We start from the raw sequence: 21,422 nt of genomic DNA on the forward strand, positions 1-21,422 counted from the left end.
GCCTCCTAAAAGGAAGTTTTTCCTTGCCGCTGTCTCCAAGGTCTTGCTCATGGTGGTACTGTTGGGTCTCTGTAAATAATGTTATAAGGAGTTCAGTCTAGACCTGTTATGAATTGGCGCTATACAAATAAAATTTAATTTAATTGAATTCTCAGCGGCTCAATGTCTAATAATCTGTGCATAACCCAAATAATGAGGTGCATCAAATGAGTTAAGCTCAAGCAACATTTAAATAAATGATCAAATTTAGGATGTTACGCATGATGCCTTCACAGCAGACAGATTCTGTACGGTCTTTTTTAATATTCATGTTCAGCTTCCTCTGTTGAGTTTGGTGTTACACTGAAAGGAACCAAATACCTGCAGGAGAAGTGAGGAGAAGCAGTAAACCTGTAGTCAGACAGAAAGCTGGAGATTGGCATCACAACTGGCAGGCTGTAAGACAATGTAAGAGATTGCCAGTATTGCAAGAGCAACAGAGAGGCTACTAAGCCAAGAATTATGCTTTCAGATCAACAAACAGAAAGAAAGATGCAGTTTTTGACTTGTGCAACAAACAGCTCAACATATTTTTTTAAAATCTGTCTGAAATTCAAACGTAGATATTCACTCGGACAGCTTTGATTGTGAACAAGGCACTGGGGTTATTAGATTCATTCCCAGTGGGACTTGGTGTGTAGAGTAAAGCTGTAACACCACCAGAGACAGAGGTCAGACTGCAGTCTTGCTAAAAATGCAACCACTCGTGCTGCTGTAATGCACTGTGGACAAAATCATCTACCAAATGGCCACACTCTGCCACTCCTAACCATCACATCCTCAGGTATTCTCTCCCTAATGCCTCCTCCAGCCTCTCCCGTCCCCTGCTTCCATTTTGAGGAAGGTTAGATGAACCCGGGGAGGGTATTATTCTAGGGCTGTGTTTATTTAGGTCGTTTTCACTGCGGGGAACTTTTATGAGCAGGCTTTTATGTTCACACAAGACTTCAAATAATGCCCTGTGCAATCCGGCGAGCTTGCAAGAGGCGGGATGGGAGGTAAAAAAAGGAAAATAAGCCTTGTTCTTTCATACAAAGCTTTTGTGACTAACATTTGATCTGACAACAAAAGGCAATACAGACTCTCTCATAATAATCCATGTGGTAAGGATCACACGTTTTCCAGCAGTTGAGTGTTGCTCCAACATGATGTGTCCAAACTAAAAGTACCCCAACTACTCAACTACTCACAACACAAAAACTAATGAAAAACAAAATCATAAAAAAATGGTAGGATTATATAAAATTAAACCTTGTAAATAGCAGCAGGTAAGTGGAGATCGACCTTCAGGTAATGAGATCCTTTCTCCCAAACATGGACACACAGTTTTGTAAATTACCTAATTTATTTGCAGTATGACGCTACCTCGCCTAACTCATTAAGGCTCTAGATGATGATGTGCAGAAATATGAACAGTGGCCTTTATGAGTGTTAACAGAGAAGAACTTATTTCATTGTGCGTGCAGATGGCAGCAAATTAAATTGAGTATGTGCGTCACTTTTCTGCAGAGCCAGAATATTATGTGCGGTGTTCAGCGTAGATCATGTGAGGGTGTCATCACACTTGAAATGTATTTTCCTTTGGTCTGAACTGTAGTGGAAATGTTTCTGTCATCCTCTAAATGGGGTTTGTTGCATTCATTTTGCGGATTTTATAAATAGGAACTTATATCAGCTCAAAGACATTCAGACTTGTGGACAGGAGGAGAGGATTGAACAACCAACCCTACATTTAATGGCTGACCTGCTCTACCGGAGATACAGCGGCTGCCTTAGTACAAGAAAACCAGAATGGAGACACACTTCCTTTCTTTGCTGAAAAAAAAGCAGCACCTGACACATTGTTTAGCAGCTGTAGCCCATTAAAGACAAGTGTCTTTAAGCTGTGTCTCATTCCGCCTACTTGCACATGTCATATAAGCTGCAAGTTCAATAAGTGATGCATTCTCAGATGACTCATAATTCCCATCATTTAACTTTGATCCCTTGGATCTCCACTGGATCACCGATCATTGGTGGGGTAATTTTTTGTATTTTTTTTCTGTTTACCATTATTTGCAATTAGTGTTTGGAAGATGCCTAGTGTTAACTATAACGGCAGGTTCAAGATCAGACTTTTGAGTGATTGAGAAAATAAGTTGCTGATTCTTTAATGATTAAAATGATTGTTGATTGAGGCTCTACAGGCAAAAGGCAAGGTTTTTTGTACACCACCTTTCACATAAAACATTAAAAGGCAGAAAACTATTATATTTAAGAAACAAGAACAGGGAATATTTAGTATTTTTTATTTTATTGATAAACTTCTTAATCGAGTAATCATCGATATTTTCTGTTTTGCTGTCCACAGAGTAACTTATGAATAGTTCTACTATTATACCTACTATAAAAAGGAAACAGGAAAAGTATTTCAAAACTAATTACGCCTGCTTATGTAGCCCCCTATTACAAGGTTGTCCTAGAGGATTTTACAATGCCATCTATCCTTAGACCCTTGATCAAAAAAAAGAGAAAAAAGAAACCAAACAAACACATGTACCTCTGTGAAAGGAAACTCTATTAAAGTGCCCGCAACATATTACAGACCAGTAAACTGGGAATGGTACACAAGGGTGTGCTAGAGTATGTACAGACTGTGTTCACGTGACCACAAACTAAACATTTCGCCTCGAACGCACACCATTAGTTCTGTTTAAAGTACCAGTGTGTGCGGTTTAGTTGGGATTTTTTTTATAGCTGCAGGTGGAAAATGTAAAGGAAGGTGGGGAACTACTTTTTGTGTTGTCCTGACCCGATAACCTGACCCATTCTCTCCAGCTTCCATCTAACATGTGGGTGTTCACCCCAGCACTGCAGAACAGTGAGCGGATCGTAATGTATTTCAGTGCAGGTACTGTAACCCTGAACATTATCACTCCTCACAGCAGAGCAACATATTCCATCAGCTGCACAAATTCTATGTGATCTCCTTGCAGAGCCGGAGATGTCTGACTCTGCTGCAGTGTCAATAAAACGGACTACAAACGTTATATAAGTGAGCCACAGCTGGCAGGGGGTGGGCTGCAGAGGAAACAACACTCACCAACGTGGACACACACACACACACCTCAGACAAGAATGCTGGAACTTATAGGGATATAGTTATGTTCACCTTTAAAAATACTGTAGTAATCTCTCGGCATCCTCTGATTTTATCATCATAACCAGCAGAGTGAATGTCCTAGGTTAAAACCTGAGCCAGGCTGAAATGTACCTTTCTGAGACTAGAATATTAAAAAAGGGGCAATTCATTATTTCTTTAAATGACACAGAAGCTTACGTTCTTAAATTATTAGCATGTCAAGCAGCATTCAAAAGAAGGGTCAAGGGTCAGAGCCCCATCAGAAAACAAAGTGTTGGGAAGAAGTGTTTTTATAGCAGCTGATGGGATGTGATTTGGTAGAGGGAAAAAAGCATAAAAAAAAAAGGCAAATGGTTGAGGTGAGGGAAAAAAATATGTGTGAAAAATCAGCAAAATAAGTTATGATGTTAATTAACACCCGCTTGTCTCTCTGTCTAAGTTCCTTAGACCGCTGACAGAGCTGAGGCAACAGTGCTCACTAAAAAGCTGTTATCTTCTATCTCAGGCTTGGATCTGCAGACTTTTTTACACATTTGTTTTCAGACAAGATGTGAGATCAGATCCAGGTCTCAGGAAAAGTGATAATTGAAGAGCGACGGCTCCAAATATCAGGCGCCATCGAGGTTGACGTAGGTGAACCAAAGCAGCAAGGGTGACAGTCCTGACGCCTGCTAAACAATCTAACAAACAGAAGTTAAAAACAGAGCAGGTAATCTATTAACCCTTCAAAACATAGGCTCAGCTCCTCCTGTTTACAAGCTTCTGACAGTCTTTACAGCTGGGTGTAAGATGTACTGCTACTTTTAGAATCATTTAGCATATACAAACATGACATGCAATGTTGTCATGGAGTCCAGTGACACCTTGTTCGCACATACAGAATTGAAAGTAGCAGGCTGTCTCTTGCCTTTCTCCAGTCTGTATTCTTTGCGTATGTTTAAGGGTTAACCAGCTCTTACTGCCACGTCCAAGGCCAAAGGCGTTTCTGGTTCTCGCCTGAATGGCCTCACCAGACATTGGGGTGAAATGCCATCACAGCCTGCTCCTGGTTGCATCACACCCCCTCCGCGATGTTCGGCGTCCTTTTTGTGCCTTTATAGTCTGGCACGGTGACACTGTGTAAATTGGGTGTGATTGTCGGTTTCAAAAACTTCGAAACGTCTGAAAGGTGTGGGGAGGGGGTTTCAGACACTGTTATTCAACCAGACAAGCACTTACTGAGGCCCTTGACTTGTGCACAAAGCTCTAAGCTTTGCATTTTATTTACACCTTTTTGTTCCCTATTGGACTCAAACAAACGGAAGAACTACTCAGGTCCTTTACTAAAGTAAAAGTAGAGATACCATGGCCTAAAAATACTCCATTACAAGTAAAACTTAAACCTACTACGAGGCTTTTTAAATGAGTTATAAATCAGTCTGAGTTTAATTATTTGGCCTACATAAGCACACCTTCAGAGAGAAGATTAGCTGTTTCTATATAGTAATCCTTAATGTCTGCCACCAGGTTGGATTCGGTCAGAGTCCCCTTGAAATCAATGAAACGAGGCAAAGTAAACACTACCGCTTTTGTCCACAGGGGCCGACAGAATCAACACAAAATGAAAGTTCCTTGTTGCTGCTTTAAGAAAAAGTATTACCCGCAAAATGTAATTAAAGTATCAAAAGTAAAAGTACTCATTGTGCAGAACGGCTCCTTTCAGGGTTATATTATTTTAGAATATTATATTATACAGTTCGTATAACTAACAAACGCATGTAATTTGAGATACTTATAGTAGAGTATTGGGTAGATTAGTAGCATAGTTCTGCCTCATGTCATATAAGAGTATCACATAATTTTTCTGTAAAATGAAACTAGTGAGTGTTAAATAAACGTGGCGTAGAAGTATGTTAAAATGACTTGAGTAAATTTACTTCCTACTTATTCCACCATTGGTTGCTGCTCCTTGCATCAGAAACAGTGTCAGCTACCTCTCGGTGGCTTGCACCAGGGTTTGAGGTTAAGGTCAGAGTGACAGGCATACATTTTTTAAAAACTCATAGGTCTGTGTAAAATACATACCAACTACAGCTGTCAGATGTAGTGCACTCTAAAGTACATTTCCCCCTGATAGTATAATATAAGTATAAAGTACTATAATATAGTTTGTTTTGACTGTATTTTACACATTACATTTGTACATTATGATTATGAGGCAACATCTGAAGTAATGAGTCATAGATTTTCCAGTGGATTTATGGATGTTGCTCTTCAATGGAGATAGTGAAATCACTGAACAAAGCCAGTTGCACCGATTCAAGCACTATATGTGCGATGTCTGTGTGTTCTGATTCAACAGAAGCAGGAAGTGAGGTAAGGGGGCAATTTTGGGGCCACAATGCATCCATCAGGCACCGAGGGTTTAAACCAGGGGGCAGAATTGAATCATTTGAATCTTTCCTGTTTTAGAGTGTACAAAAACCTCCACGCAATAAGAGGGATGGACAAACTGCCAAATCTGAACATAAAGCTTTTGGCTGGTGACTCATGGCGTGTTTCCACTCCTTGGACCGGCCGTGCCAGACCTCTCCACAGACTGGTTAACGTCTCATCATTACAACAGCTTTACCAGCAGTTTGAGAGAGCTATCAGCATGGTCACCTGCTGTCAGGGGTCTCTGGTAGGTAGCTGCAGTTGAGGTAAAGGTTGGACGGGCCGTGAGGCGAGATTATAAAGCCCAGCTGGGTAACGCCCACTCAGAGGGCTCAGGAAACACAGCTGCTTTGTTATGAAACAGCAGCTCCAGTGTTTTGTTTTTTCAGAAGAGGATTAGGCCTTCATTAATGCATTAATGGATCAGTGCTGCACTGTGGGCCTGAAAACATCCAAGTAAGCACAACACGCACAACACACATCCCTGCCTGTTACTAAACGCAGTGGCAGCAGTGTATCTCAAAGTGAGGAGTAACATTGGGTGTTTTAGTTAGCTGGTTTTTCTGTATCAGGCATGTTGTCACTTTAAGGGGGTGCAGTTTGTTTTTTTGTTTTTGTATATTAAGAATGGATAAAATGACTTTGCCTGTAGTGAAAACATTAACATCTCTGCAGTTTTCCTCTACAAAGCCTTTCAGCATCTTTCACTTCACTGTTTTTTAGTTCACTCTCACTACTCTCAACCTATTTTCCAAACTAGCTCCATAAAAACCCACTGTACACCACCTGCCCAGCAATAAACTGAGCTAAAAGAAAGTGAACTTACATTCATCAGGTATTTACAAACATGACTTGAAATGAATGATCGTGTTGCTAAATGTGCAAATAGGCAACGTATAAACTTTAGAACATAAGTCACTGTGTTGCGCTGACGTCAAGTGGCCACAAAATATCAGACTAACTGTTTATATCTAATGCAGGTTTGAGGGTCTCTTCCATTCATGTCAGTACAAACCATGTTTAATCAAAGTTGGTGCAGGATTTCTTCCTCACCTCCCAAAGTGTTTTTTAACCCTTAAAGTTGAAAGACTTCCCACCTTCCTAGTTCTTTTATTTTATTAGTTTCTCCCCGAACAAATTGCATGAGCGGATCAGTGATTGAAATGTCCAAGTTCTGCGATATAACCATTCAGGACAGTAATAAGTTGTTTGTGGTTCTGGATCATGGCAGACCACTTCTCGAATAGAAAAGGTTTCACATGGTGTCAGACTGAATGAAGTAAACAAAATGTCAACTCAGTCAGATTCAATTTTCAATCACTGTCTCCACTCAGGAGGTGTGGGGATTTGAACCAGTGACCTTCCAGACACAGTCACATTCTGCAGTGAGGTTTAATGGTAAATAAACCAGACAGCAAGTGAATAAAAAGACAAATATCAAAACTTTTGAGAAGAAGACAATTTGAGAAGTTTCTCTGTGAGGAAATGTAAAAAAACTGAAGCAAACTGTGAATGTCAGGATATTGTCATAAAGTTGAAATGTAACTGCCAGTCGCTGCATCTTCCAGATAAAACCACCTTTGTATCGACGAAGACTCAAAGGAGCATTTCTGCCAGGAAATTATGAGAAAGAACAGAGAGCTGGGAGAGCTGCTCCCTGCTTCAGACCTGCTTTATTATTCCAGTCCACAGAAAGAAGCTTGCCTTGCATTTTTATTGCTTGCTGTACTATCTTCTTTATTATCCTTATACTGTTTGTAAAGCACTTTTGGCTCTGCCCTGAAAAGTTTTATATACAGCAGATTAAGTTTACATTTTGGCATGTGGGTGTGTTTCTGTTTACGTGTGTGTGTGTCAGCATGAATTGCTGGAGGAAATGATCGTTTTTACTGTGGATGTTTGCTGACAATAACAGGGTCTCTGTCAATCAATCGAAAGATCCTGTTGTAAAGGACCACTCCAGTGTGTGTGTGAGGTTATCCTTTCCAAATCTACCTTTTCTGCACATTGAGCTGACCTGCATAAAGCTTACACCAGTTTAGCAAATAACTGGAATTACTTCACTGTAAGTATATCAATTAAACACTATGGCTGTAATTGGTGCCAAATCACTTTCCAGGGAACTTCCAAGGAGATTATTAAATCTTTAGTACAGTGGTATTTATTTATTGTGATTTGCTATCTGTAAAAAAACAGGATCAACAACATCAACCAGAAGTCCATTCATTTCCATTCAGAGCTGAGTGACCAGAGAAACAAGTTTTGTGCTCCATAAACATATAGCTGATAGCGACAGTCAGGACATCTCCACTGTCGACTCATTAAACAACAACAAAAAAAGGCAGTCAGGAGAATTTAGTACGTGTGGCTGTGGCTCACATCCTGGATGCAATCTGAGCTCCTCGCACTGGCCGCAACCAATCCGAACAGAGCGACACATGGAGCGAGTCACCTGTGGTGTGTACAAACAGCAGGTGGGGGGTGTGTGTGTGTGTCTGTCTGTGTCTCAGCCAGGTAATGGAGACATCATGTGGCCATGCACGGCTGACCGCTCAGAGCTCAGTCAACCTGGACACAAACCTCTGCCTCCTCCCATCAGACGTCTACCTCTCTATGTTGCTGGAGGATTTTACATTTGGGGAAATGGCACCGCATTACAGGGTGTTCTTTTAGAGGCTCTCACTGATTAGTTGCTATTCTTTACAGTAACAACTTGACAATTGGCAAACAGTACTAGTTTTTACTGTTAGTTTTTATTGGGTTTTCTCGGCTTTAACACAGTGTAACATGGCTGAAAAGGCAGAAATTAAAAACATTTTTAGTTGAATGCAGCATTTATTTAGTCAGTTTTTTATTTATATCTATGGATTTTGACAAAGCTACAAAGAGAACCTGCATTTTCATAAAAAGGGAAAGTGTTTTCTCAGGGTTTAATATTGAAGAATAAAATCACACATGACATTATTTTAATATAATAATTATTGTGTTTCAAAGACATATTAATTGATATGTTTATGATCAATGATCAGAAAATCAATAACCAGCAACCAGTTGGCAGTGATCTGACAAAACATGCATTTTTGGAGACTGACTAAATAGCTACGTTGCCATCACTGCTACTGGTTCATATAAAGTTTTTCGTAGTTTGATCTTAATGGTTTAACATTTCTTCCACAGGATTCCCATCTTTTTTTAGTGCAGTCACACATATTTGGATACGTGGACAGAATGAAATCGCTCTCCCAGACTTGCCTGGGAGCCCTGTGAGAACTCTGAATAAAGTCCCAGTGTAAGAAGCTAATTATAATATCCAGCAGCGTATTATTGGGCATCAGTCCAGGCAGCCTTCATGGGCTGAGGCCAATTCACTATATCCATTCACCTCATACAATCCACAGCCTGGGAGAGAGAATTATCACAGCGGTGAGACTTTTCACCTCACCGTACTTCAGCAGACCCGCTGCCACAACACCTGAGGTATCAAAGCTGTGAGCAGCACTTCTAAATCCACTCTCAACGTTTGGGGCAGTCAGGCTCACAGAGGCAGGCAGGCAGGGGGATGAACCAGCAACCTACACTGTGGTTTGACAAGCTGATTCTGACTTTATATTCTAAAATATGGATGATTGGATGTCGACTATTTTTAAAATATTAATTCTCTCTAAGGCAAAAATTTTGATACTGACTATACTTTTTGACATTTGCAAGGATTTAGCATCAAAATACATAACTAATAGAGCATCTTCCCTTGGTTTTATGTGTTGTGCCAAAACCTTTCAACTCTCAGTTTTGTTTTTGGTTGAAATAAATCTGATGCGCACAATTTTACAAATTCCTTTTTGTATGAAGTATGAAATTGCAGTTATTATTTTTTGTGACAACAGTGCTGTTCCCTTTTATGAATTTGAGAAAAGTTGGTGTGAGATGCCAAAGGCATGCATCCAAAACCATATAAACAAAGATTTTTCTCAGCAGCTTTCTTGTATCAAAAGGTTGCGCCACAAATCCTTTCAGTTGACATACAATGGAGAGACAAAACACAATCCAGGCATCTTCATGCATCACAAGTCAACTACCTCTCTACCAGAACAGAAGCTACACATTAAAGCTACTAATTTTGTTTTATAAGTGACCAATGGGAGTTTTAGCCTTTACTCAGCTTCACCCATCAACCCCTCATACTGAAATAAACGGCTTTTTTCTTCTTAACTGATGGTATTAACTATATTATGCACAGACATTCTACCAGTGCATTCCCAAACAGCTTGCAGCACGTCACCATCTAGACAAATTGGCAGCAGATGTTTTTTTTTCAAATCTTCTCTCACTCCCCAACAACCTGTTTCAGCAGCAAGCAGATCATATTAAAAGGAAGAAAAGATGGCATTTCATTGTCTTAAAAAGGATTTCCACACCATATTTTGGAAGGAGGAAAGACTTAAAAAGGTCTAGTGTGAAGTTACTCTATGGGGCCACATCCAGAGGGTTTTACAGTGCTCGTGATTTAGTTAGTTAACAGGTAGCATCATCACCCACTTTGTCTTTGTTCAGAGACAGAAAAACTAATTGTGGTCTGCTTAAGTATAAATAGAAGCAGAACAGCAGTTCAGCCTGTTTAGACTCAGTAGTCACCGGGCTGTCTGTCCCACTCCTTATGATGATGGCTGTAGTAGACTTTATTGTTTTGAGCGTGGAAGTTTATTCTTCACTATGGGAACTTAACGTATTGTTATAAGCTCAAAAGTCCACTTACTAGCCGTCAGAGCTGTCAACTGCATCTTACTGCAGAGGAAGGCTGTGAGATGGGGCTTATTATCTTGTTAAATACATAATTTAGTTGACAACTAAAAGAAAATAAGAAAAATAAATCCAACTGTTTTTCTATTGTTTAGGCGGTCAGTATTGAGATCTTTACAAAGATGACCTAAAAAAGCTAATGTGTTTTCACATGTAAAGAGCATTTGCAGATTCTGCTTTGTGTGTATCAGCAGGCTGAGTCACCAGGACAGCCAGAAACACAGCCTGAGCAAACCCCCCTCAGAATCAGAACCTAAATGCGACATGAGAAACAAAGAAAGTTTAGCTTTTATCTCCTCAGCTGAGCCCTGGCAGCTTTTGTGGGTCATGATGCAATTCCTAGACTCCACTGAGCTCAGGTGAAGCTGCAGGAGAGTCTCATCTGAAGCAGCACAGTCCACTAATGGCTTTCATTAGTGCAGCTCTGGAGGCACAGCTTTCTTGCTAGACTCCACCTCATTGCATTCACAGCTCACGTACTGCTTCACAGCTCCTGCTACCAAGTGTAAAACAAGAGAGATCCTTTAACCAGCCGGATCACCACACATCCTTGCCACCAGGCCTGCAGCACACTCTAAACTGCCCAGGTTGAGTTGACTTTTTCATCTTTTTTCCCCCCAAACATTTCTTTTTCTCCAGACTGAACGTGGATTTAAAGATTTGATTTTGGTGTTTCTGCAACAAGTAATTTTGATGGTGTGACTTTCAACAAGCCTGTATAACTGAAGCCTGAGACAAATCCTCTTTGCAACAGCACAGGATGTGAGAATCCACTCAGGGTTTATACTCACGTAATATGTAGTAAAGACCTGGAATCAAAGCCATTAAAGCGTGACAGTAGACAGTATTTGTATTTTTAGACTAAAACGTCATAAGAGTGCTTCAAACTACGGTTGGAGATGTTGCAGACACATACCCTCACACATTTATATACTGTTTACACTGAGGCAACGCTCCCTTTAATGTCTTTAGATGTACGAGACCACTGTGGACAAAGTTGCTAATCAATAAGCATATCTACTTTATGGGAATACTGGATGTAGAGGATGGTTGCCTCAAGTAGCATTGATCAGGTATTCAGCAAAAACAAAGCATTCATAGTTATTTTATGTATAAACAGTTTATTTTCCAAAAAGTTGTACTACACTGCCATATCAATATTACAACTGTAGCCTGACCAACACACAATTTGTGAGGCAGATGCCCAAATCAATATTTGTGTTTCGAACAATATACTGGCAGATTTTCTTTTTAATATGCATACACACGTATACTGAGTAGGACATTTTAGTCATTCAGACCAGAGATAAACTAAAACTCTCCCCTGACATCAGACAAGTGACATTTTCTTTCAGTTTCCTGCTCTTTAATCCAGTTTGATGCCACAATCTATTCAACAGTAAGGGAAACTCTGATACATTTCCTTCTTTCAAATCAGTAAATAATTGACAATAATGAGAAAAATGTGCATAGAAGAAATTTCACTGTAGGTTTCTTCTGTCTGCACGTAGTGTTCAGGGAGTGTTGGCAGCAGACAACATGATACGGAATAAAAGGCCAAATTTGACTCCATATATCAGTCTTAGCCTGAAATTAATTTTTTATGCTTATCCAGACTTGTGAGACTTGTGTACAAGCTCTGTCCTTCACCTGGGGGAGCTGGCTGAATGTGCCAGCACAGAGGAGGATGTGAAGACCGTCCTTTCATGCTGCCAGAGAAGAAACGCCTGCGTGAATATTTCAGTCTCTGTGAAATTGCTGGCAAAGAGCTCTGCTTCTCTGTGGGTCTTTTTCAGAGAGCCTCAAACAAGCAGCGTCGTCCTCCACGAGCCGAGCAGCACTTAAAGATATGCAAGGGGCGATCTTAAGGGGAGTGACAGCGCCTTGAGCGGGGATTCACTTCTGGGCTGACAACAACCAGGTGGGCCTGTTCGTGCGGCATGACGAGGAATGAACGAGGCTCAGGAAAAAACAGCCTGCAGGAGAAACGCACCGAGCTGTTACTGAACTGAGCTCCCAGATTTAAAATGAGATGTACTGATTCTGGGCAAGACTGAAACCTCAAGCTCAAAACCAGAATAGGGTTACAGAAAATAAAATATTTCTCTTTTTATGTCACAATCGAGGATGTTTGAAATTACAGCGTGTGCCGTTCCTGCCTGCAGATACTCAGCAGGTGTTTAGCTGTTACTTCCCTTGCTCCAGTTCAGTAGGAGATAGCTGAGAAGTTCCAGCTTCGTCTGCTTAACGTTGCTATTTTGTCTATTCCGTGCCTACTGCAGCAATGTTTTTGTGAATATGATGATATTTGCTTTGGATGTTTTATTCGACTTTCAACTTTTTTTCCCCAGCAGGCAGTTTCACTGAACAGTAAACACATGACAGCTGAACTTCATTATGACTAGACTGACTTGATCCTCAACTCATTAACTGATCAGGAAGTGGCACACAAAACTCCAAAATACTAGAACTATATCATAGCGCGGGTGCAAGGTCAGCACAGACCTGGGCTGCAAATGAATGGACTAATACCTCTTCATTTATTATTAACACAGAGCATTAGGAGTGCAGAAACTGTGGCTGGTTCATCCATTGCTCTTGCTGACTATATCTATATTACAAATGAATGCGTAATGTGTAATGTGAAAGAGGTCGCTCGTAGTAACTAAGTCACAGAGAATTATCACTAGCTCAGCCATCCCTGGCCTTGTTTTACTTTGCATAACAATGCTTTCAACGAGTTTCATAGGGTGAGGTATAGAGATTATAAATCTGCAGAAAAAGGAGCACAGGTAAGACTAACACTGGTTTGGCATTGGCCTTGAATTGAGGTTTTGGACTAGGTATTGGGAGAGAAACAGTTGGACTCACCACATTGACAGTTTTTTGATTCATGCAGTCTGCGAATTAATTCAGTAAATAATTAGCTCCGCTGATTTATGAAACATCAAAAAGAGATTTTTCTATTATTAGGAAATGACAACCAGGAAAATTGTAAGTAGTACATAGGGAAAGCTTAAATAGGAACAGCCTGGACATGAATGATCCCTCAACACGTCTTATAAGATACATGTAACATGTGAGCTGATGGCTCCATGATGGAAGTCCATGAGGGGTTTGGTAAATGAGTCCCAGGGCTGGCAGAAGCAGGCGACTGGCAGCTACCACAATTCAAACATCCAGAGTGCTGCAGGGTTTCTGTTTTCAGAGCAGATCAAACGGCTCAGGAGAAGAAACATCCTCAGGGGAAAACACTGTGTCCCGAATGATGAGGTATTTATTTCAGCCGGGCAAAGTCACAGAGATGGTTCGGATTGAATTCCTTCTCTTCTGTCATCATCATCATCATAAAAGGAGGCTACTTTCTGAGGTTGATAGCGCAGGATGAGTTGAGCTCTCTAGGCTCTTTGGGTGGGTGAAATAAGGGGGAAGGATGAGCTGAAATAAGAGAAGATTGAGCTGATGGCAGCAGGAACCTCTCTGCTCGGGTTTCACTGCTTTACCTCAACAGACCCGTTCAGTTACAGTGAAAAGATGCAGCTACTGCAGTTGAGCCAACACATGAGAGGGAACTAGAGTTTGATGCTCAGTCTTGGCAGAGGGATGAGTAAACAATATGCTGAAGCAGGTATCACTAAATATTAATATCAATTCATAGTTAATGTGGGTGCAATGTTATGTGGGGTCTATACTGTGCAGTTGTATGGAAGAGAAATAGAAAACAAGCGTGTTGGACCTCTCTAATGCCCTTGTAGCTGAATGGGAGCCAATCTCTGCAGCCAGGTTCAACATCTGGTTGAAAACACCAAAAAACTGAAAAGTGGAGGCTGTTATAGCTGCAGATTAATGCCCATGGTTTTTTGGTTGTGGAATGACCATGTATGACTGCAATGTTTGGGTGTCCACATACATGTGGCCATGTAGCAAATGATCCATTCATGTGGGCCAGTAACAATATGACCACAGATACACAAAGTAAGACTATAAACCTGCAATGATCATTTGTTTTCTTTGACAGTTTTACATTTTTGGCTAAATATTTTCACTGAACAGGTGCAGCAGGTCAGTATGCATTAAACAACAACAAAGAATTTGATCAGTTACCATGGAGAGATTTAGTTTCCCATGATCCTCTACTGTAAACGTGTTTTCAGAGGCTCTCCATGCTGAAAAGAATAAGAAATATATGGAGAAACTCAGAGTACATGTTTTTCATCATGAAAATTGAAGAGTATCAACATGGAATATCAAACACCCTGAGATATTCACTTAGTGGAGATAGCTCGGCCATGAATACGCTGTGTGATACTGCTGAGAGAGCGAATCAAAAGGATGGCATTACAGCCATCACTGCATGTACTGCAGAGCCAGAAGTGATCCACAGCAGCCCACAGTTTATTTTATATTTAAAAAGCTATGTGATGGTGGTCCAGAGCAGCTCATCACAGCGGACATGTTGGAATACGAGGGTGTGAAACTGTACAGCCTCACTAACAAAACACAACATGAAGCAGGGACACAAAAACAGACTGAATTATTGTTTTTTTGTTGACACATCACAGGCAGCATGAAAGCTTTCTACCTGTACAGAACATCCTCAGTTTTGTAGAACAACATCTTATTTTGGGAACATCCACACTGCAGTCACAAGTGGGGCCACTTTCATACGTGGTCCAAATCCGATATGGTCTGATTTTGTGCATTGCGACATCAGTGTGAACAGTCATATCGGTTCTCATGTGACTTTTATATCTACACGACAGATCTACATCTGTCCTGCAGGTCATTTCAGGACCGTGACCTGTTCACACTGGAATCGGATCACATTTAAAAATAATGTGAACGGCCAAACAAGACCCAAAAAGTAGGGCCGATCACCTGACGCACTTTATTCCCTTCGTTTCCACCACAATCCAGGTCTTCAAATGTATTTTTCGTGTGACAATAATCCCCAAGACTTTGGTTTTACAAAAAAGTTAACCACAAAATATTCACATTTGGGAAGCTGGAACCAGATCAAATAGATGTTCATTATTTCTTTTTAAAAATGACTCAGACATATCAATAATCAAAATTGCCAATTATAATATAAATTTTGTGACGTTGCAGCTGTAGCCTAGTACCAAATGTCTTGGTAATCGATTCAACAGTTGTCAAGATATTTCAGTACAAAACAAAGTGTCAGCCTCAGTCAGTAGGGTTTATCAGACCATGAACGTCTCTCAAGTATTTGACTCAATATATGACAAGTGACAAAGTAACAGGTCATTGAACATATTCATTTATTATCACATTATATTTGATTTCGATCAATAGACTCTAAGGTTGGAAAATAGCAGCCTGTGGGCAAAAACCTGGCCCTCCTCCAAACACATTGGCCCGTTTTCAGCTGTATTTCATCAATGTAGAGTTATAACGATGAAGCCGATGTAAGCCTACATTGAAAAATGGCCGTATATCTAAATGTAATAACCTAATCAATACTGGAGAGGAATGCAAACTGATACTGTGCCTCGTTCTATACCACATGCCACATACAGATCATATCACGGTGATCAAATTAAGTTTTCATTGTCCACCTGTCATTTGTTTCCACCTCTCACAGCTGGCAAACATCTGTCGACCAATGTCGTCAAATCAATCATCAAATTAGCCATTGTGTTGTTTTCTGTCAATTGACAGCTGGTAAATTATAATAATAACTTATTCTGACTTCTTATGCAAAACAATTGATAGGCTTCATGCTCAATTCAAGCCAAAGTATGTTTGTGACGTTTTTTTTGGTTTTTTTTTGATCAGGTTCACTAGAAAATAAACAAATGAACATCTGAAGAGTCAGAAGTGTTTGAGTTAACAATAGTGATGTCAGGCAGAGCTTTGGAAAAAGAATCCACATTGTGCATCCTACTGGTCATGTTGATCAACTTGTTTATGTTGGCCCTTGTTATTTTTGATATCTATTAATGACCTCCCTAATGTTTCAGACAAGCTGCTGAAAACGTTTGAGGCAGGAAGCGAAAGGCAGACTGGTTGAGATGGAAAGATGAAAGCCTGTGCTGTGCTTGTTATTGTCTACTCATTGTGTCGTCCCACTCAACGTGTGTAAAGTCTGGACTCGCCCAGTTCCTTCTTGAATTACCACGGACCAACTTTGAAATATAGTCACAATCTCACAATCGCCCCTTCTCTTCCTGAGCTATGGTGTTGAATAAGGTTGTGTCAAACGTGTCTCCAACTGATTTTCCACCCAATTGTTGACCAAAAACATGTTTTGTGATGTCACAGTGACCAAAAAAAACCACCAAATTCGAATCATTTCATCCTTGAGTCCAAGTGGACGTTTGCGCCGAGTTTAAAGAGATTGCCCTGACGCTTTACTGAACCAACCTAATGTTTACCACTAATGAGGCATGAGGTGAGAATTGATTCACGTGTTTGTCATATTTCGAGTAAGAAAACAAAGAACCTGGTAGGCTATTGATAATCAGGGGGCCACATTTTCCAAACTGTCCTGGCTAAAAGGCTGCTGGGGGCTCTGTTGTAGTGACTTCCAGCTTGAGCACGCTGCTCAGATCTCTGACAGTCAGTCCAAACTGAGGATTTACTGTTAGGAAAACATTTATGTATGCCTTACACACAGTGCAGGACAAGTCTAATTGAAAACAAAATGTCACACACGCACTTGAGCTTCATTTACAAGAGCAGCGTTGCGTCCTCGTCAACACTTTCAGCTGCAGATGGTCCCGAGGTGGCTGCGGATGAACATTAGGCTCGAGTTACCGTTTCTATTTACATTCCTCCGGCCCAGAGGAGCCACCTGCTCCGGCCAGGGCTCACTCTGCTTACCGAGCACAGCGGGCCTGAAACCCGAAGCTGTAAAACCCGAACAGGAGAGCCGCTGTGAGTGCCACATCACATTACCAGATCTGTTTTCATTTGAATCCTCATTTAACACCAGCTGCAGGTAGGCGACACAGAAATGTCCTTTTGGCATGGTGAATAGGGCTCGGGATCAATTGATACTAGGGCTGATAAAGTAGCTCCAGAGCTGTGACTCACTTCACACATCTCTGAAAAATGAACAGCAGCAACAGGAAAGTGTGGATGAGACTGACGTAGCTGTACAAGCTGTTGGATTCACAGAAACAGCAGCTCTCAACAGTTACAGTTCACAGGTTCTGTCTCTAAAAAAGGACATCAGCAGGTACAATCACTGACTATAGACTCATGAATTAAGACTGGTTATCAGGCTCCCGATACGATACCCGAAATGTCTTTGCTTTCCTGTTTCCTTACTTTGAGGAATATGAGCATAATACCTAGAGAAAGGATACCCACAAAACCCTCCTCTGAACCCTCCTTCCTCTGTGAAAACTACATTTGTGATGCCAAAATCCATTTCCACTAATCATATCACAATTACAACATCCATCAAAATAACGGCGATGTTTATCATACAGCCCCGATTAGAAACCTGGATTTTGGTACTTGGCAGTTTTGGATTCTTGCTACAGTCACAGCTGCAGAAGGATTTAGGTTCAATGCCCAGAAATACAAGCTGCTACCAAGGCTGAAGCTCTCACTACCCCAGTCTCTCATTTGTGTTTATTCATCATCTGCTGGTTTCAGTAGGTTCCAGTCAACTGGTCAGTATTCGTTGCTGCTGGGTGATACAGCAATATGGTTTTTTATTTTTTCTAAATCACTCAATAGCATTAACGCTCCTGGTCATAAAGAATCGGTTCACATTTTAAATACTCCCATGTCCTTGCGTGCATTAAAGTGGTGGCTGCAGTCATTCCTTCAGTGTCCACATTGGCGGTGAAAAGACTCCTTCTTAGTATGAATACAATGGGACAGATGGGGACAGATGGGGACAGAATCCACAGTCCCCTCTGTGCAAAATGACATTCAAGAGGTGACTAATTAGTACCCATTTGATTGGACAAACTCAGACTGCTCAAGCTTCATATTAGCTTCAGATGCATTTTACAATTATAATAACTGCAAAGGGGATGTCTATGAGCATGTGAATATTAACTAATATAAAACACATCTGAACCCTGCCTCAAACACTGAATGTCAAGCTGATCAAACAACAGTAAATGATATTGATAGTATCTTATGATTTCTTCTCTCTCACATTTCTGGCGTGTAAATGTCCATAATACCACCAAACTACACTGATATGTATCAATATCAAGTTATTCTGCCAAGTTGACCAAACTGGAATCTGAACTGTGGCCAGCGTTGGGAGGTTGAGCTGTAAACTATTGATTATGTTCAGTGGAAAGCTACAAGCTATCGTGATAAATCCTTCAGTGTGCAGGTGCATCAGCGCCCTGGGGGCCTAACGTTACTTACTACAAATATGGGCGCCGTTTTGTCCTTAAAGACAACTTCAATTGAAGACAAAGGGAACTTGATTTCACTAACAGGTAGTCACCTGGGCTTCTTGCAACAGCAGCTACGGTCTCCAGCAAAATAATACAGTGTGTTGTCTTCTAAAGGGAAAAAACGAAGAAAATCATTTCCCCCTTTCAAAGTTATAAAGCCACGTTTAGGACGGTCAGTGTGCTCCGTGGCTGCGGGGGTGGGGGGGTGGTTAACGGACGACCGGAGGAAAACTTGCCCTTATTCTTGTCACCCCGTTAACAAGGGAAGACTTGAGTATCTACATCCACACATTAAACACACAGACAGTCCTGATAGTGAGCTGAAGGAAGGCTGAAGTTAACCGAGCCGTGCGGGACAGCAGCCGCCCGTTCATCCCTCTCTTCCTCCGCAGCGAAAACTGTCACAAAAAGCGGACACTTACCTCCACCGACAGCCCGTTCACCTCCGGGAGGAGGACGGAAGGGGAGAAAGCTCGGCGGTCAGCGTGTCCAAAAAACACTTTGTTGGTGTTGTTTTTGTTTCCTGTAACAGAAATTAAGTCCCGTTCTGATATCACTTTGTATCCGGACAGCAGCTCACAACTGGACGGAGCAAGGAAGAGACAACAACCCAGCACAGCAGCACAGCGAGCGTCTCCGGCCAGCCTGCTGTCTGTCAGCGCTCAGCGCAGGGGGAGCGGAGGTTGCGGCCGCGCATGCGCCCGCCAACTGCTACTGCGAAACAAAGATCGTCTATTGACAGGGTGTTAAGCTCATTAACAAAGATAGGTAAAGATTGTAGCTACGTGTCAGCCTAGAAGTAATATTTTCCATGTGTTGTCGATGATGATGTTAATACGCCCCTATTGTAATGGATAATTTTTTTTTTTAATGTTGCGACCATTGTAGGTCTTTGTCAGGGTATAAACAAACAAACAACACAGGTGTGGCCTCACCTGTATATAGAAGCAACAGCCAATGGTAGTCAGTCACTTGACCCAGATAATACCCCAACAGGTAAGACAAATAAAAGATAACACACACACACACAGCATTTTTCAAGAGTGTCGAGGCCTCTGTTGTTTTTCCTACAGACTTGAAACTGGAGGGTGAGGCAAGTTGGTTGCAATCTGCAAATTCAGCGCTAGATGCCACTGAATCCGACATACTGGTCTTTTAAGATTCTACATCCTGTCTCCTTCCCCGATCAAAGGTTTGATGTGTTCAATGATCCTTAGCCGCACAAAATTATCAAAATCATTCGCATTGTGAAATTCAAGATTCACAATTCCTTATTCTAATGGCATATTTATGCTCAGCAAGGTGATCCCTCAGATGTCTTTTAGTATGGCCTATGTAGAAAAACCCTCCCACACAGACAAGGCAGATGGTAAATTACAAAAGTGGTGTTACACTTAATGGAATCGCAGTGTTTACAAGTTCTGCTTGTGCTGACATCAGCAAAATTCAATATTTAATTTCCAAGACATTATCACAGTGGGGGCAATGCATACATTTAAGAGTACCGGTTTGGTCAACCAAGTGCCTTTTTTATCCTCTGGAAGATATGAATGCACGAGGCTGTCCCTAAATGTGGGGCACGTCTGAAAGAAATAACAGGGTGTTCTAGGCCTCCTGAGGCAAATTGAGATTTGTTACTTTGGTCTGTATAAATAAAGTCTGACTTGACTTGACTAGCATGTTGGGCATTTTCTCCACTGGAAGGGCACGTTCACACAGTTAATCATTTGGAAAATAGGATGTTATAAAACAGTGAAACATAGACATCACAATTTCTCAAAGCCCAAACTGATACATTCAAATTACTTGTTTTATTTGAAAGTCCAAAACCCAAATGAACTGATAGCAACACCATGCAACCATTTCATAATCTAATAGTTGCAGCTTATTGTTCTGTCGATCAGCTAATTGACTGATTAAATATATCATATATCATATATATAATTTACTTATTTCAAATACAGTAGTCCACAAGCCTCATTATTCTGCAGATTTTTTGTAAACTGCGCCACAAACATTAATCTAATTCTATTCATACATATCACTACTGTTGAGGTTTTAACTGCACCTGCACAGCCAACCATATAGCAAAGTATTAAGCAGTGAAAGCTGTTCCTGTGCACTGATGGAAAAGTACAAAGATCTGGGAGTTTCCTTCTCTGACATTGTTCTAAAAATAGACGTCTTGTGACAAATACAAAAATTATAACTTAAATGTGGCTATATCAAGAATGCCAGTGAAGCGGTCTGTATTGAGCTCAAGATGAATGGATGATCATCCAAAGCTATTTTTACTCTGTATACAAGTTTTCCCCTTCAGCTGATTGAATGGCTGCAGCCCAGTGAAGGCAGTGGGAAAGATACTGTATGTTCCATCTGTAGCCTCTAATTTGAACACTGCCATGCCATTACTGTGTGTGTTTGCACACTGTTTACTTTTAAATTGTGTGCAGCCAAAACCAGACTGCTGCACAACGAGCACTCAGACCTCAGTGCCTGCTCACACACACTGGCTGGTTAGGTTATAATTCACAAAGCTGAGACAAAATGCTTTTTTTCAGCTATTTTATTATGTATATTATGTATATATTCCTACTAATGTGTTTGTTTTTATTTATTGTGTTTTGTTTTAACGCCACACTTTGAGCTACATG

At 40.9% G+C, this 21,422-nt stretch overlaps 1 protein-coding gene across 1 annotated transcript in view; it reads right to left on the reverse strand.

The window, feature by feature from the left end:
- Nucleotides 1-19,378, reverse strand: part of LOC118325304 (spermatid perinuclear RNA-binding protein-like) — a 63,043-nt gene extending 43,665 nt beyond the window's left edge. The window contains exon 1 of the mRNA XM_035657928.1: nt 19,191-19,378. The gene's annotated coding sequence lies outside the window, so the exon portion shown is untranslated. The remainder of the gene's footprint in view (nt 1-19,190) is intronic.
- Between the last annotated feature and the right edge of the window lie 2,044 nt (nt 19,379-21,422).

Source organism: Morone saxatilis, unplaced genomic scaffold (assembly GCF_004916995.1).
Source record: "Morone saxatilis isolate NCDOM2014 unplaced genomic scaffold, NCSU_SB_2.0 Contig16, whole genome shotgun sequence".
Classification (NCBI taxonomy): domain Eukaryota; kingdom Metazoa; phylum Chordata; class Actinopteri; family Moronidae; genus Morone; species Morone saxatilis.